General features: G+C 37.8%; 1 long non-coding RNA gene across 1 annotated transcript in view; it reads right to left on the minus strand.

Moving 5' to 3' along the window:
- Positions 1–12399, minus strand: part of LOC127555190 (uncharacterized) — a 49732-nt gene extending 37333 nt beyond the window's left edge. Inside the window, exons 1-2 of the long non-coding RNA XR_007952177.1 lie at positions 12030–12399; positions 6701–6807 (exon numbers count right to left, since the gene is read on the minus strand). This is a non-coding gene — a long non-coding RNA (uncharacterized LOC127555190). The remainder of the gene's footprint in view (positions 1–6700; positions 6808–12029) is intronic.
- Between the last annotated feature and the right edge of the window lie 2785 nt (positions 12400–15184).

Here is a 15184-nt window from a genome sequence, read left to right on the forward strand (position 1 = left end):
CTTCAGGGGGAAAATGGAATGAGATAATATTTTATCCTATAACAATCCGCATAGCTAGACTTCTTTTCTTCCCTGGGAAGCTATAATACTAACAAACACTTGTCTTGCATTTTTTACTTCTTTGTCAGCAATACCTGAAGACACAGCCTATAAATTGATGTAATACTTTTCCTATTATCTCTGCAGCTTGAATAGTTAATCTGAATATAAGTCACATATGCCAGCGTGCTCACAAAACAATCCTGTCAAATTTCTGGAGACAATGTGTAAATTTGTCAGGATTTTCCCTTCACCAGGTAGAAAGCTTTCCTCCTCCTAGAATTTGTATTGAGAAATCTCTTCTGTTTTCTTTGACTTGTCCTTTGTGGAAGCAGGGAGATTTAGATGATAGACTAGGTTTATCAACAAACAGCAATACACTAAGGCTAAATAAACATATTAACCACATCTTTTTCAAGAGCAGGGGGAAAAATCCCTTAATATGGATGACTGTAAACATCATGCTCCCTAAGCTATACATAACTCTTTGTGAAAGAACACTGACACATAATCATGGAGGTAGCAAACCTTCAAGATCCCTTTGGATGTGCAGATGGAGGTTATGTTATTAATGGGAAAACATTGGTCGTTTTTATATCAATCAACAAGCATTTACAAAGCATGTACAATGTTCCAGAAGCGGCTTTATTTGTAATGGGAAGGGCAAAGGGAGAGAGGAGACTCCATACCTGGAAATAAGCCATACATAGGAATGACCAAACAAATTATGTGTAGCCATCCACATCAGAAAGCATCCTTCTATGTACCTTCAACATACAAACTACTGGGCTCAAACATACAAACTACTGGGTATCTCTTCTAATCTTCCTCTGATCAGGGGAAAGACAGGGAGAAACATTTGCACAGGAATCTGTCAGGAATCTGTCATTGAAGGACCCTTTTGCTTGGTGTATGAATGGATGAAAGGAAGAAGGCTGACCTTGGGCAAAATGTTAATGTAGGTAAAATTTGTTTGTTTGCCCTCCCCCTCTTCTCCCTTTTCTATAACCCTGTTCTCTTGCTTCCTGTGTCTCCCTTCTCTTTCTCTTGGAAGCCCAGTATTTTAATGCTGATCTTCAACAGAGCATCCTAGTCCAGGTAAGGCTTTGTGGTTAAAATTTATCACACAATCAGAGATTTAGAGATGTATAGAATTCTCTCATCTTATAAATGAAGTACCTGGGGCCCAAAGAGATTATCCAACTTATTCAAAGTCATGTGGTCACTAAATGTCTGCCAAACCCAACACCTCTATCACTACTACTTAGCTTTCCCTCTCTTTTTTCTCTTGTTCTATCTTCCTCCTCTACTCTCATCAAAACTCCTACTCTTTCCTACTCTTTTAACTTGTGAGGAAAGCAAATGAGTTCAGACTAGATTAAAAATGACAGCTTCCTCTATTTTAACTTTCCCAGATAAAGTATTGTTAACTGTATGAATTGGTATAATTTCAGATCATATGAGAAATATGTTTGGAGGCATTTCCCTTTCAATCTACTTCTCCCAGGGGAATATATATCTCTCTGGAAGGACTGAAAAGAGCATTTGTACCATCTTCATCCCACCCCACCTTCCCTACTAGGGATGACCACTTATGAACCCTACCATATTCTGGAAACCATTATATCTTGGGCAATCAATGAAGATATGCTGTCTCTTACATAATTTCTCTCTTCTATTCTTGCTCCCTTTGACTAATCCTAGAAAAATGTCTCTGAATCCCACCTCCTTCAGTCTTCCTGTTCCTCCTAACCCATACCCATCATAGATCTGCTGTGACTTAAGCCAACTTTCTTCTTCCTCACACTATTTTAGAATGAAGCAATTTGACCTATCTCTGAGTCACCTCCTTTACGAATCATCAGAACAGGTAACCTGTACCATTGGAGTTGAGATCCGAGCAGTTTGGCTGACAGAAGGGCCACCAGCTTCTTTCCATCTCTTTTCCTCTACACGCCTCTAACTATTATTGGGATCTAGGCAGTTATAACAATAGCTGACTGGCATTTTACATAGAAATTTAAAATTTATAAAGCATTTGATCTACATTATCTATATTTATACCTTATGACCCACATCCCACTTGTCCTGTCTCATTGATTTAAAATGGGAGTTGAAATAGAAAATATAGATATTTTATGATGAGGATGAGGAAGATGAGAAACTGAAGTTTGGAGATGTCAATGAATACTGAGATCTCAGCATAGAGCATTGAGTCATAGTTATAGATTTGGAAAGGATCTTAGAGATTGGAGAATACAAATTCCTCATTTTAAAGAGGAGGACCTTGAGGCTCACAGAAAGGGTGACTCATCCAACTAAATAGCTAATAAGTGTCAGTCAGAGTTCTGAATTCAGGTCTTTTAAACTCTAAGTCCAGGTCTTAACTGTTCCATCTCTTTTGCAGTAGGGAGGCAGATGGATTGTATGAGCTGACAGAACCAAGGTGATGCCCTATTCACAATCTTTAAAGGGTCCATAGAAATAAGTCAGCAATTCCCCTATAAGGTCAGCATAATACTTTACAGGACACAGAAGACGAAATGTCCTATTCACTCCTCCACAGTAGTCATTCTTGGTCCTTGAACATATGACCACTATGTAAAGGTCTTTTGTGGACTCATAGATTGAATGATAACTTGCTTATATAGATATGGAAAGGAAACAAAACAAACAGCTTGTAGGGTACCAAACAGTCAAATGGATGAGCAGTTGGAGAATTGAGAATAAGGGGACCTTATAATTAATGGAGATATGGGGATAACTGCAAGATTGTGCTGAAAGGCAAAGTGAGAGAAAACCAAATTCAGCATCCTCGTTATAGGTTTTTGTGATGCAGCAAATTTTTGGTCTCAAAAAAAAAGCATCTTAAGAGACTTCTGACTTCTACTCATTTCTGCACACAAATGAGCTAAGCAGTAGAGGGATCAAGTTAATGAGGAGAGTAATGTTTTCTGATAGAAATCTGTCACAACCTATCTTTCACATGGGAAGGAGATAATATGTAAGTGGAGGTAAGATGTTTCTTTTGTTTCTAGATGCTTATTCCTCAAGGTTTATTTTCCTCAAAGGTGTGGTAATAGAAATGGGATCCCTGCTTGCCTAAGTAAGGAGCAACCACTTGTCAAGGCCTTGGCAACAATGTAGAAGATTCATAGGAATTTAGAGAAGAAAGGACATTTGGCGATAATTTGGATAAGGCATCCTTAACTCTGTACTGTGATGAGGGGCTAGGTATGCTCTGGTCTGGATGGAATTCTCAGTCCCTTGGTGGAGAGACTATCCAGGGTTATTCCTAAGAGATAGCTGCTGTTCCCCTGGTTATGACTAACTAAGGGCTAAACTGTTTTCTAGTCACTAGAGCTAGGTATCAATTAGTCAATAAAACCTCCCTGGAAACACCCACTTTCTTCGCTATCGCATTGGATGGAATATGGCATTCTCAAACACCCAAGCTAGAGTGAGGAAAAGAATATCAGGGAGTAGTAGTCTTTGACAAAGGCACACCTGAGAGAATAGGAAATGGCAGAGAGTGTTGTTAAGGATGCAGCTATTTCTGAACTTGTGGTAGATTCATCACCATCTAAAGCCTTTACTGATATTAAGTAGTCAGTCAATAAACATTTATTAAGAATCTACTATGAGCCAGGTACTGTGCTAAGCACTGGGGACATGAGAAAAGGGTAAAAACAGGAATTTTCCTCCTTCAAGGGATTTAATGGAAGATACAGCAAGCAAGTGAATGTACAAGCAAGCTATATATAAGATAAATAGAAAATAATTAAGAAGGAAAGAAATAGAATAAGAGGGACTGGGAAGGCTTCCTCCTACAATACAGAAAATGGAATTTTAGTCGGGACTTAAAGGAAGCCAATAGAAAGAGATGAGGAGGGAGAGAATTCCTAGAATGGGGTATAAACAGAGGGCCAAGAGATGAAATATCTTGTCATTGGAACAGGTAAGAGGCTAGTGTCCCTGGATTAAAGGGATATGGAAGAGTGTAATATGTAAAGGCAGCTGAGTAGTACAGTCAGGAAGACTATAATCTCCTATACCAGATGTGTGAATCCGAGCAAGTCACTTAATCCAGTTTGCCTCAGTTTCCTCATCTGTAAAATGAACTGCCAATATCTTTGCCAAGAAAACTCCAAATGGAGTCTTGAAAGTGGGATATGACTGAATGACAACAAAGATGTAAGAAGCCTGGAAAGGCAGGGGAGAGATCCATTATGAAAAGATTTTGTATTTTACCCTGGATTGACATGAGGGGTGACATCTGGGTGATTTCCAGATCGTTAGGAAAATCACTTTGGTGGCTGACTGGAGGATGAATTGGAGTAGGGAGAGATTTGAGATTGGTAGATTCATTAACATAATCCAGGTATGAGAGGCAGAAGTCTTCACCAGAATTGGCCATATCCAAAAGATGTTGTAAAGATGAAGTCAATAGGCCTTGGCAATAGATTGAATATGGATGGTGAGAGAGATAGTGAGGAATCCAGGGTGAGACCTGGGTTGTGAACCCAAGAGACTGGAAGGATGGTGTTAACCTCTTCAGGAAAAAAAAAAAAAAAAAAAAAAAAAGGAGCAGAAAGGGTTTAGAGGAAAGAAATGGTGAACGTTTCCTAAATTTTCATCAGTGATTTTTGAAAAATCATGGAGACTGGAAGAGGTATTATATTTCACCTCTTAAATAAAAAAAATAAAATTCTAGCTTGGATTAGTGAAAGGAAGGCTTGAAAAAGAAAAAGGAGATCACTAAGAACCATGATGGTTTCATTAAGAATGTGATAGGCCAGAATAACCTCATTTCCTTTTATCATGGGTTGCTAAACAGATAATTCAGGGAAATGGCATAAAGTATATCTGGAATTCAGTGATGGAAGTTGACAAAAATTTTTCACAAGATCATTACAGATAAAGTTGGCAAATATAGACTGCGTTTGAAACTTGATTACAGAACTGGATCTTAAGGAGAGTAATTAATGAATAGATATCTGACTAGAAGAAAATCTAGTGCAGAATATCATAGGGTTCTGCCCTTGGCCCTACCCTAGTCTTTTCATTGATTTTTAAAATGACTTGGATTAAGGCATTGGTGCCATGTTTACAAAATTTATGACTGGCATGAAGCTGGGAGAATAGCTAATATAGTGAGTGATAGGAATTAGGATACTAACTATCTAAAAAAGCAGAAACAAAAGTCTGAAGCTAAATTATAGTTTGGGAATTTATTCTTGTAACAACCCTGTGGGGTAGATACTGTTATTATTCTTTTTTTTTTTTTTTTTCCCCTGAGGCAATTAGGGTTAAGTGACTTTCCCAGGAAAGTCCTTTGCTAGGAAGTGTTAAGTGTCTGAGTTCAGATTTAAACTCAGGTCCTCCTGACTTCAGGGCTCTGTCTACTGCAACCACCTTGCTGCCCCCTATTATTCCCATTTTACAGATGTGGAGACTGAGGCAGACAGCTGTTAAATGACTTTCCAGGGTTACACAGCTAGTATGTTTGCTAGGACACATTTAAACTCAGGTTTTCCTGACTTTAGGCATAGTTTTACCCACAATACCACTTAATTGCCTCTATCCTGTGTGAGTGAGGTAGTGGTGGTAAGGACATTTAACACAGTTTTTGCTACCTAGTGACCACTTAAAAATGTTGACCATCTTTGATAATACAATAACTAGCACAGGGTCTTGTATATAGTAAAACATTAATAAATGTTTGCTGTATTGAATTACATTTCTGAATAAGGAATGAAAGAAGGCAGATACCTATAGGAAGAATCAGTGATTGATAGAAGATAAGGCTTTCACCCTTTCCCAATCCTCACTGGAATCAAGATAAGTATTTCTTGACTTATATTTTCCTTCTTTTGAGCTTCCTTACATTTGGGCTTCCTTAAACATAGGATTTCCTCTCCTCTCTCCACTAACAGCCTCTTCAGCAGCTCAATTTTAAGAAGTCTGCAGGGTTTCTTACTTTTGGTTTCAGCCCATTCAGGTTGGAAAAGCTTGGATATTTTCCTGGGGAAGAGGGAGCGAAATGTGTCTTAGCTGAGAAATAGTATTTGACTTATGCTTTGGAATATTATTGTGTTTTTTTTCATTAAGTGAATGTGTTTGTTGCAGTGTTGGAGGGGCAGGTGAGCAGAAGAAAGGAGGGCTAACTTGTTGAAATGAATGGTCTTCCAGCCGGTCCTGATCTCTGCAGGCCATTAGGAGGCTGATTTTAGAGGCTTGTAAGAGAGCCCGAGTGGCAGCTTTAATCATCATTTCAAACCAGGCACACCCGGGTTCTGGTTGCTGGCTTTCACTGAAGGATTTGTTGAGGTAGCTTAGTATTCTGATTAATTAACTTAAGCTGAGTTTCTATATAAATGCAAATTGATACCTTCCCCTGCCCACTGAGTTATGGGTAAGCAGAGAAATAGGTAATAGGTACCAAAAAAAAAAAAAAAAAAAAAAAGCTAAAATTATGCTCTGGACAGACTTCCCAAGAATTTACAGCTCTCGGGGGAAAGAATCAGGCTCTCTGCTAGAAGGGTTATGCTCAAACCACGGTCACGTGTCCAGCATCCACAACATTTACCAAGAGCCTGAAGCTAGTCTCCGCAGGTATCATACAGACAAACAGCAAAATTCTAAAGAAATACGACCTTACCTCCAGGGCTCATCAGGAAAAGTGCAGGAGAGAAAGTCTTCTCTTTCTTTCTTTCTTTCTTTCTTTCTTTCTTTCTTTCTTTCTTTCTTTCTTTGTCCTTTTGCAATCTGAAATAGAGAGAGAGACACCCAGTTCTGGTCAATCAATCACCATTATTATTTAAAGGTCTTCATGGGGTAGGACTGGGGATACAAATACAGTGGCTAAAATAATCCTTTTCCTCAAGGACTTTACTTGGAGGGGAGGGGAGTAAGAAAACAAAAATGTTTATGCATACCGCTATGTATATAAGGAATAAATACAAATTAGTTAAATATAAGGTCACTTGAGAGGTGGTATACTAGCAACTGGAGTGGGGAAAGTCAGTAAAGATTTAATGTCGAAGAGTGGTGAGCTGAATATAGGCAGCTAGCTAGCTAGAACATTTAAGTGCTTATTATGTACCAGGTTCGGTTCTGAGTATTGATAAAATAATTTTATTTTATTTTATTTTTTTATTTTTAGCTTTTAAAGTTTTTTATTAAAGCTTTTTATTTTCAAAACATATGCATGGATAATTTTTCTTTTTTCGTTGAGTCAATTGGGGCTAAGTGACTTGCCCAGAGTCACACACCTAGGAAGCATGAAGTGTTAAATGTCTGAGGTCAAATTTGAACTCAGGTCCTCCTGATGGCAGGATTGGTGCTCTAACCACAGTACCACCTAGCTGCCCCAATGGATAATTTTTCAACATCGACCCTTACAAAACCTTGTGTTTTGTAATGCAAATAATCCTATATGTGTGTGTGTATGTATATATATACATATATATGTTAAACATGTTAAAATATATATATGCTAAATCCAATGTATGTATACATATTTTTACAATAATCTTATTGCACAAGAAAAATCAGATCAAAAAAGGAAAAAAAAATGAGAAAGAAAACAAAGTTCAAGCAAACAATAAAAAGAGTAAAAATGCTATGTTGTGAATGATCCACATTCAGTTCCCACAGTCCTCTCTTTGGTTGCAGATGGCGCTCTTCATCACAAGATCATTGGAACTGGTCTCACTCATCTCATTGTTGGAAAGAGTCACGTCCATCAGAGTTGATCATCGTATAAACTTTTTGTTGCCACCGTGTATAATGATCTCCTGGTTCTGCTGAGTTCTAGTCTTTATTTTTTTTTCTCAGTAGTATTTTATTTTTCCAATTTCATGCAAAGATAGTTTTTGACATTCATCTCTGCAAGATTCTGTTTCAGATTTTTATCTCTCCCCATCTCCTTGTCAGCAAGTAATCTAACAGATTAAACATGCACAATCCTTTTAAACATATTTCCATATTTGTCATGTTGTACGAGAAAAATCAGGCCAAAAAGGAAAGAACTGTGAGAAAGAAAACAAACCAAAGAAAGGTGAAAATACTATGCCTCGAGCCAACCACATTTAGGCTTCATAGTTCTCTCTCTATAAGCACCCCAAGTCTATTGGAATTGTCAAGAACCATGGCATTTCTGGGAAGAGCCATTTTCATCACAGTTGAATATCACGTAATCTTGCTATTATTGTGTACAATCTTCTCTAGGTTCTGCTCACTTCACTATCAGTTTATGTAACTCTTTCCTGGCTTTTCTGAAATCAGTCTGCCCATCATTTAAAAAAAAATTAAATCAATATTTAAATGTTTATTCAAACTATCATAATGTATTATGACCAAATAATAATTAAATGGCAATAAGAAAGAATGACACAAATGGAAAAAAGGACAAATTTAAATATGAAAATATGCTTTGTTTGATTAAATAACTTAAATTATTCATATTTGAAGAATCTGATAAGGAAGCAATTTATTCATATACTCTACAGGTTAATCTCATTCATCACAATTTATTTATAAATTAGTTGAATCCTTACAAACTCTTTTAGTCCTTTTAATCCTTTTCTTTTATGAATATCTGTATGAATTTTAATAGATATTAAGAAAGCAACAAGACAGCATCTCATACTAACCATTAAAGCCAATAACATCACTCTACTCAAATGCCTGTGGTACACTTTTTTGTTGAAATTTTAAAAATCAAAATTGGTTATTCACATGTCAGAAAGGATTCATAAGATGCTTCAAAATCTATTCAACAATATTTCCTTAGATTTTTACTTCTTGGTCTCTAAGTGCAGAGTGTGGATGGGGAAACTGATTTATAGACTAATTAAGTATTAGGACCACATAGCAAATATTATTTTATTTACTACAGATATGTCTCTTAAAATAATTTTATTTTTATATGACACTCATCATTTCTTACAGAACAATACTATTCCATTATATTCATAGGCCATAACTTATTCAGCCATTCCCCAACTGATGAGCATCCAATTTCTGCTTCCTTACCACTACAAAAAGGGCTGTCTGAGCTCTATTCTAAAAATACAAATATAACCAGAAAGAAAGATAGTTCCTGCTTTCAAGAAGCTTACATTTTCATGGGGGAAGGTATTTTAATGGAAGAATATTTAATGGAAGAAGAGGGTCGTTGGTTGGGAAGTGAAAGGAAGCTGGGCCGGGAGGAAGCCCATTTGTGAGTAGAGTTCAAATGAAATAAGTGACAGCCCAAGCTAGGGACACACAAATCAGGAGCACAGGCTGCAGGGTGGAGGCATTTTTGGGGGAAGGCAGGGTGGGAGGGAGTCGAAGCTGGGAATGAGGTGAGCAAGATGTAGAGGCTAGGGGAAAGGGACAGAAAATGTTCAATGGGAGAGCTGGATGGTTCTCTGCAGATACAAAAATCCAGTTACTTTTATATATTTAAAGTACCTCAATATGATGAAACATAGCTTCTAGGGGAGATAGCAATAATTTTAAGGTCCCCTGACCTTAGAGGTAACCCTGTGAAACTCTAACAATCTGTCAATGATTCTAAATCTTCCGGCTTTGGAATCTGTGATCTGCGGCCTTCTGATCTAAGAATGCTATTGTTTTGTCAAGGATTGTAAAAGACTTCGGGTCTAGGAATATAATAATATTTTTTCCCTTAAACTTTAGGGAAGATATATTAGTTATCCTGAGACTCTCTAACTTTAGGATGTGATTGTTCTAACAATCTGTCAATGATTCTAAAGTCTTAAATCTGCTGGTCAGTGATAACCAAATCCCTGAAATCACTCCTCAGTTCTACTTCTAGGCCACAAAATTAGCATGCCAGTGACATGAAGAACTGGATAAATGTGTCTCCTTGCTTCTGCTTCTATGCTAAATTCTTTTGGACTTTAACCTCTTGGGGTTGCTTCTTAACCTCAATAAATATATATGTTTAATAAATCTGAGTGATTACATCCCCCGCTTTACCTTTTAATCAATAGATAACCCAGGCAAGTCATTTTATTTCTCTGAGAGTTCATTTCCTCATGTTTAAAATGGGAATAATAATGTCTGCCCTATCTGTTGCACAAGATTTTTGAAGGAATCACATAAATTTGGTAATGGCAAATGGTAATTATATAGATATACATATTTGCAATATAAAATATATAAAATATTTTTAATGTATATAAACATTATATACAAATGTTTACAAGATATAATTATGATGGGATGCAACTTCTAGAGGAAATATAGCAGTATTCCTGAGGTCCTTTGACCTTAGAGTGCTATTGTTCTAACAATCTGTCAATGATTCTAAAGTCTCCTGGCCTTAGTAATACTATAATACAGTCCTACAAACATTGTTGACTGTCAGGTAGACAATCTGTTGATCAATGATAACCAAGTTCCTGAGACAATAGCGAATAGACCACCCCTCAAACCCACCTATAAGCCACAAAATTAGCAAATAAGTAACATACTTTTCCTATAAATTTATCTTCTTGCTCCTGGTTTTTTGCTAAATCTTTTCTGGTACTTAGCCTACTTCAATTGGTGTTACAATTGTGGTGTCTTTCCCCTTTCCCCATGCCATATGGAACTCCACTATGCATCCCAACCCCACTTCTCCTTACAGCTAACTAACTCTTTTAGGGGGCTAAGTCCCTTTCAGGATTTAGCCTGCCAGCCAAGAGCATGTCCCAACCTTATGGGGATGCTCTGGGTGATTGTGAGTTCCACTGAGGAATTTCTTTCATACACTCTCCCACTCTATTTCATATTTACCATTCCCAGTTTCTATTGTATCCCTTCATTTTGTCTAAATAAATCTACCTTTTGCCAAAGAGAATGGCCACTGTGAATTCTTCACATGACCAAACCCCAACTTTTGGTGCTTCCCATCATTTAGTGTCCAACCCCACATCATAGTGTTGTACTATAATGGATGTGGAAATTTATTAATAATGGAATATGGACAGGCAAGCGCGGCTACATGGATCCAAGCAGGTCTTAATGGATAAAGCTTCTAGCTTTTAAGGAGCAAGGACTGCGAGGGGAAGGGTCCTCATCACCATAAACAATAGTTGTACAGGAAAAAAAAATGGCCTTTAGTTACTTATCTGGGGATGCCCTTAGACCTTGTGCAGCCTAAGATGTGTCAGGGAATTAGCAAAGGAGGGGGCTGATCGAAAAAACAACCCTTAGGGCCTAAGAGAAAGGGAAGCTTATTGTAATTTCCCTGTCATGAGGCAACAGGGTGTGTCTGCAGGGGGTTTGAGCCCAGAATGTCAAGCTTGTGCTGGAGGGATGGAGACCTATCAGGGTTTTTGCAAGGGAACAAGATGTCTCCTGTTGCCCTGGAAGGCAGGTGAGTTGAGTCACGGAGGCTATGGCCTTTTTCCTTTCAAGCCCCAGGGGTTTTGCTGTAATCTAAGCTTCCAAGAATAGGCAAGGATGAATATATAGACATATAAAAAAATATATATGTGTGTGTGTGTGTGTGTATATATATATATATGTGTTTGTAATCATTATTATTATGAAGTATTGCCATGATTCTGTGAGGAGCCTGAAGTTCTGTCTTTGCACTTTCACTTTTTCCTTATCTGTTAACCACAAAACACGTTCCTTGAGGGCAGAAGTGGTTCCTAGGTGCTGGCAGATTTTCTGAAACTACGGGGAAGAGGTGATGACTGAAGCCTGAAGCACACTTATCAGCTACCACCCATTACTTATCTCAGGATCACTAATAGATCTTCCCTAAAGTTTAAGGGAAGAAATATTATTATATCCCTAGGCCAGAAGACTTTTACAATCATTGACAGAACATTCTTAGATCAGAGGGCCTCAGGATCATAGATTCCAAAGCCAGAAGATTTAGAATCACTGACAGATTGTAAGAACAGAAGCACAGGGTCCCCTCTAAGGTCAGGGGACCTTAAAATTGTGCAGTGGTGGTAGTAGGGCAAGGGTCACCTCACCGTTTTGCCAGGAGCGGTTCAGTCCAGGGGTCTTCTCCCTTCATTTGAACCTGATAACTTTGTCTTATCACTGACAGCAGCAGGTAGTGCCAGAGCACTTTATGCTCAACTGGGCTCTGCGGTAAAGTGGCTTTTGGTCCTGGACTCACTTCAAAGCAGGCGGGTTGGTCTTTGCTGGACTGCCAAGGAGGCAGGCGTTAATGGGCCCTCACTCTCCTGGGTTCCCCCAGGCCCCTTTATCAATTGGGCCGGACGTCCAGGTCCTTTCTTTTTCTGCAGACCTCGGGGAACTGGCCAGTTTAGGACTGCTGAATAAATAACCCATTGTTTGTCCTGCTCCAGAAGATTAGGGCTTGAGGTTGGAAGCCTTTGGGGCACATGCTGGAAGAACTGAGGAGAAACTGCTCCCTCCCTTAGAGTACAGCTAAGGCTGACGTGGCCCTGCTACGTGTCCAAAACTTCCAGGATCCCCGCTCAGAAGCTTAAAGTGACTTCTGAGGACTCCTGGTCCAACTTGCTTTTTCTGCCCCTGAAGAACTTAAGAACTTACTGTATATTGGTATATACAGTAATGCACTGAAACATTTATTTAATAAGCTCCTAGGATTGCAAGGTACTCTGCTAATTCTAGGAATATCAAGACAGAAACACGTGGCAGCCTTTTGCAGTTAGTGCCAGGAGTGATGGATTTGGAATCCAACATCCTGGATTCAAATTCTTTCTTTGTACATTCATGGGCAAATCTTATCTTCAAAAGAGTAGGTCTCAATTTTCTTCTCTATAAAATGACAGGTATTGAACTAGATGATTTCTAATGATCTTGTCCACTCCATATTTGTCATTCCAAAACAGTGGGTGCCCTCAAAGAGGGGCATACAACATGGACACAGATGAGCAAGCAGAATTTCTAAGAGAGATTATTAACAACTGGGAGGAGGAAAATAGGGAAGAGCTCTTGGAGAAGTCAGCATCTCATTTGTTAATATGGGAATTCTCCTGAAAATTGAAAGTTTCCCCTTTAAATGACAAGCGTTCATGTTAGCCACTCTGGATTCCAGAGCTAGCAAAAATCTACTGACTATGTGTGAGGCATAATAACAAGGCTTCCCTCTTGTCTTCTGTAGTAAAGTTAGCTTTTTGAACTTCTGTTTGATCCTGAGTAATAATAATAATAATAATAATAATGACATTATCCATATATTAATGAATATAATTAATAATAATAAACAATTAAGACATGAATGATAAAAGGTTTTTAAAAATATAATTGGGAAATATTTAATAAAATAAATGGAAAAATATCACACTTAAAAAAAAAAAAAGCTATGGTAAAGGTACCATAATGTATTATTATAGCCCTGAAGATAAAAGGGACCTTGAGGTTATCTGGTTTAATATTTAAATAGCACTTAGTATATGTCAGTCACAGTTCTAAGCACTTTAAAAATATTTGCGTATCAAAACAACCATGAAAGGTGGATGCTATTATTGTCCCCATTTTACTGTTGAGGAAACTGAGGCAAAACAGACTTGCCCACAGTCACACAGCTAGCAAGAGTTTAAGGATAGATCTGAATTGAGGTTTTTCTGACTATAGGCCCAGAGCTCTATCCACTGGGCCACTTTAAAGATGAGCTATTTTTCTGCCAGTCTCACTGTCCTGGAGGGACTTTTAAGTCCTTAAGATCTCTTGCTTTCTGATGGGGATGTTTCAATGTGCTTTCTAGTTTAGGTCTCTTCCAGTAGATGGTGCTCATGACCTCTTCTCCACACGGCTATCTAGAGATGACCCTGGTGTGACAATTGACCACTTATAGCTCTGTCACAGCTCTTGGCTTGAGTGCCTCAGGCCTTTTGAACCTGTTTTTATACTCTGGGAGTCTCACTTTCCCCCATATAGGATCTTTTTAGGGTATTGTGGAAACACCTGTTCTCTTGGACTAAATGGACATTTCTCGTTTTAATTTTGATTTGAATCCATAATGAATCAATACTATTTGCCTCCCTCCTCCTCCAGCATTGGGCAATGTGCTTGTGTGAACATCTTCCCTGTAACCCTGGATTTTAAACTCTTACTTTCTCACCATTGGACTTCGAATAACTCAGACCAAATTCCACAGAATATAGAAAACAAATTACTATGAGCCACTTCTTGAAGAATCCTAAAGGGAAGGGGAAAGGTTCTTAAGAAACTCTCATTCTACTCAACCCACTCTCCTCCTTCTACTCAACCCTGATGGAATGTTGGTAGCTTTCAGTTAATCAGAATAGTGATCAAAAACTTTCTGTTCTCAATCATTCTGAATAAATCAGCATTTACTTTGCTTATTTAAGATCCTTTTATGTGGTAGATATGGAATCCAAATCATACTAATTTAGAAATATGTTTTTCATGACTTCACATATATAATTGTTGTTATATTGCTTGCCTTCCCAAGGTGGGGAGGAGACAGAGGAAGGGAGTGAATTTAGAATTCAAAATTTTAAGAAATAAATGTTTAAAACATTTAAAAATATAATTGGGAAATATTTAATGAAAAAATGAAATATATCAAACTTTTTTTTTTTTTTTTTTTTTAAAGAAAGATAGCTACGGTAAAGGTACATAATGTAACATTATAGACTTGAAGATAGGAGGGACCTTGATGTTATCTAGTGTAATTCTTTTGTTTTGCTAATGACCCTTAGGTTTAGCAAAGTTACATAATTTGCCCAGGGTTACATGAGTAATAAGCAGAAGAGCTAGGATCCTAACTCAGGTTCTATAACTCCACATCCTGCATTCTTTCAACTGTGTTATCTCCTATAACTATTCTTACATAAAATGTGGACAATATAACCTATAAACATTCTAAAAATATCATAGTTAAAGATCAAGTGAAAAAAAATATGGAAGACACTTTGTAAAATTGGAGTGCTATCCAAATGTGCTTGTATAACATAACATATCCAAATACCTCATCTGATATTACACCAACTGACAGTACTTTGAAATAATGTCATGAATGAATTATAACCTCCAGAGTAACTGCTTCTGGCCACACCTGAGGGCAGAATTGCTGATGAGTCCTGTTTTGAATAAGCTGGGGCTAAGAGCTCTCCAGCTAGAGAGGAGGCAAAGACAGCAGGTGGAAGGTTCCTTTCTGGAGAGGAAC

The sequence above is a fragment of the Antechinus flavipes genome, chromosome 3 (assembly GCF_016432865.1).
Source record: "Antechinus flavipes isolate AdamAnt ecotype Samford, QLD, Australia chromosome 3, AdamAnt_v2, whole genome shotgun sequence".
In the NCBI taxonomy this organism is placed as follows: Eukaryota; Metazoa; Chordata; class Mammalia; order Dasyuromorphia; family Dasyuridae; genus Antechinus; species Antechinus flavipes.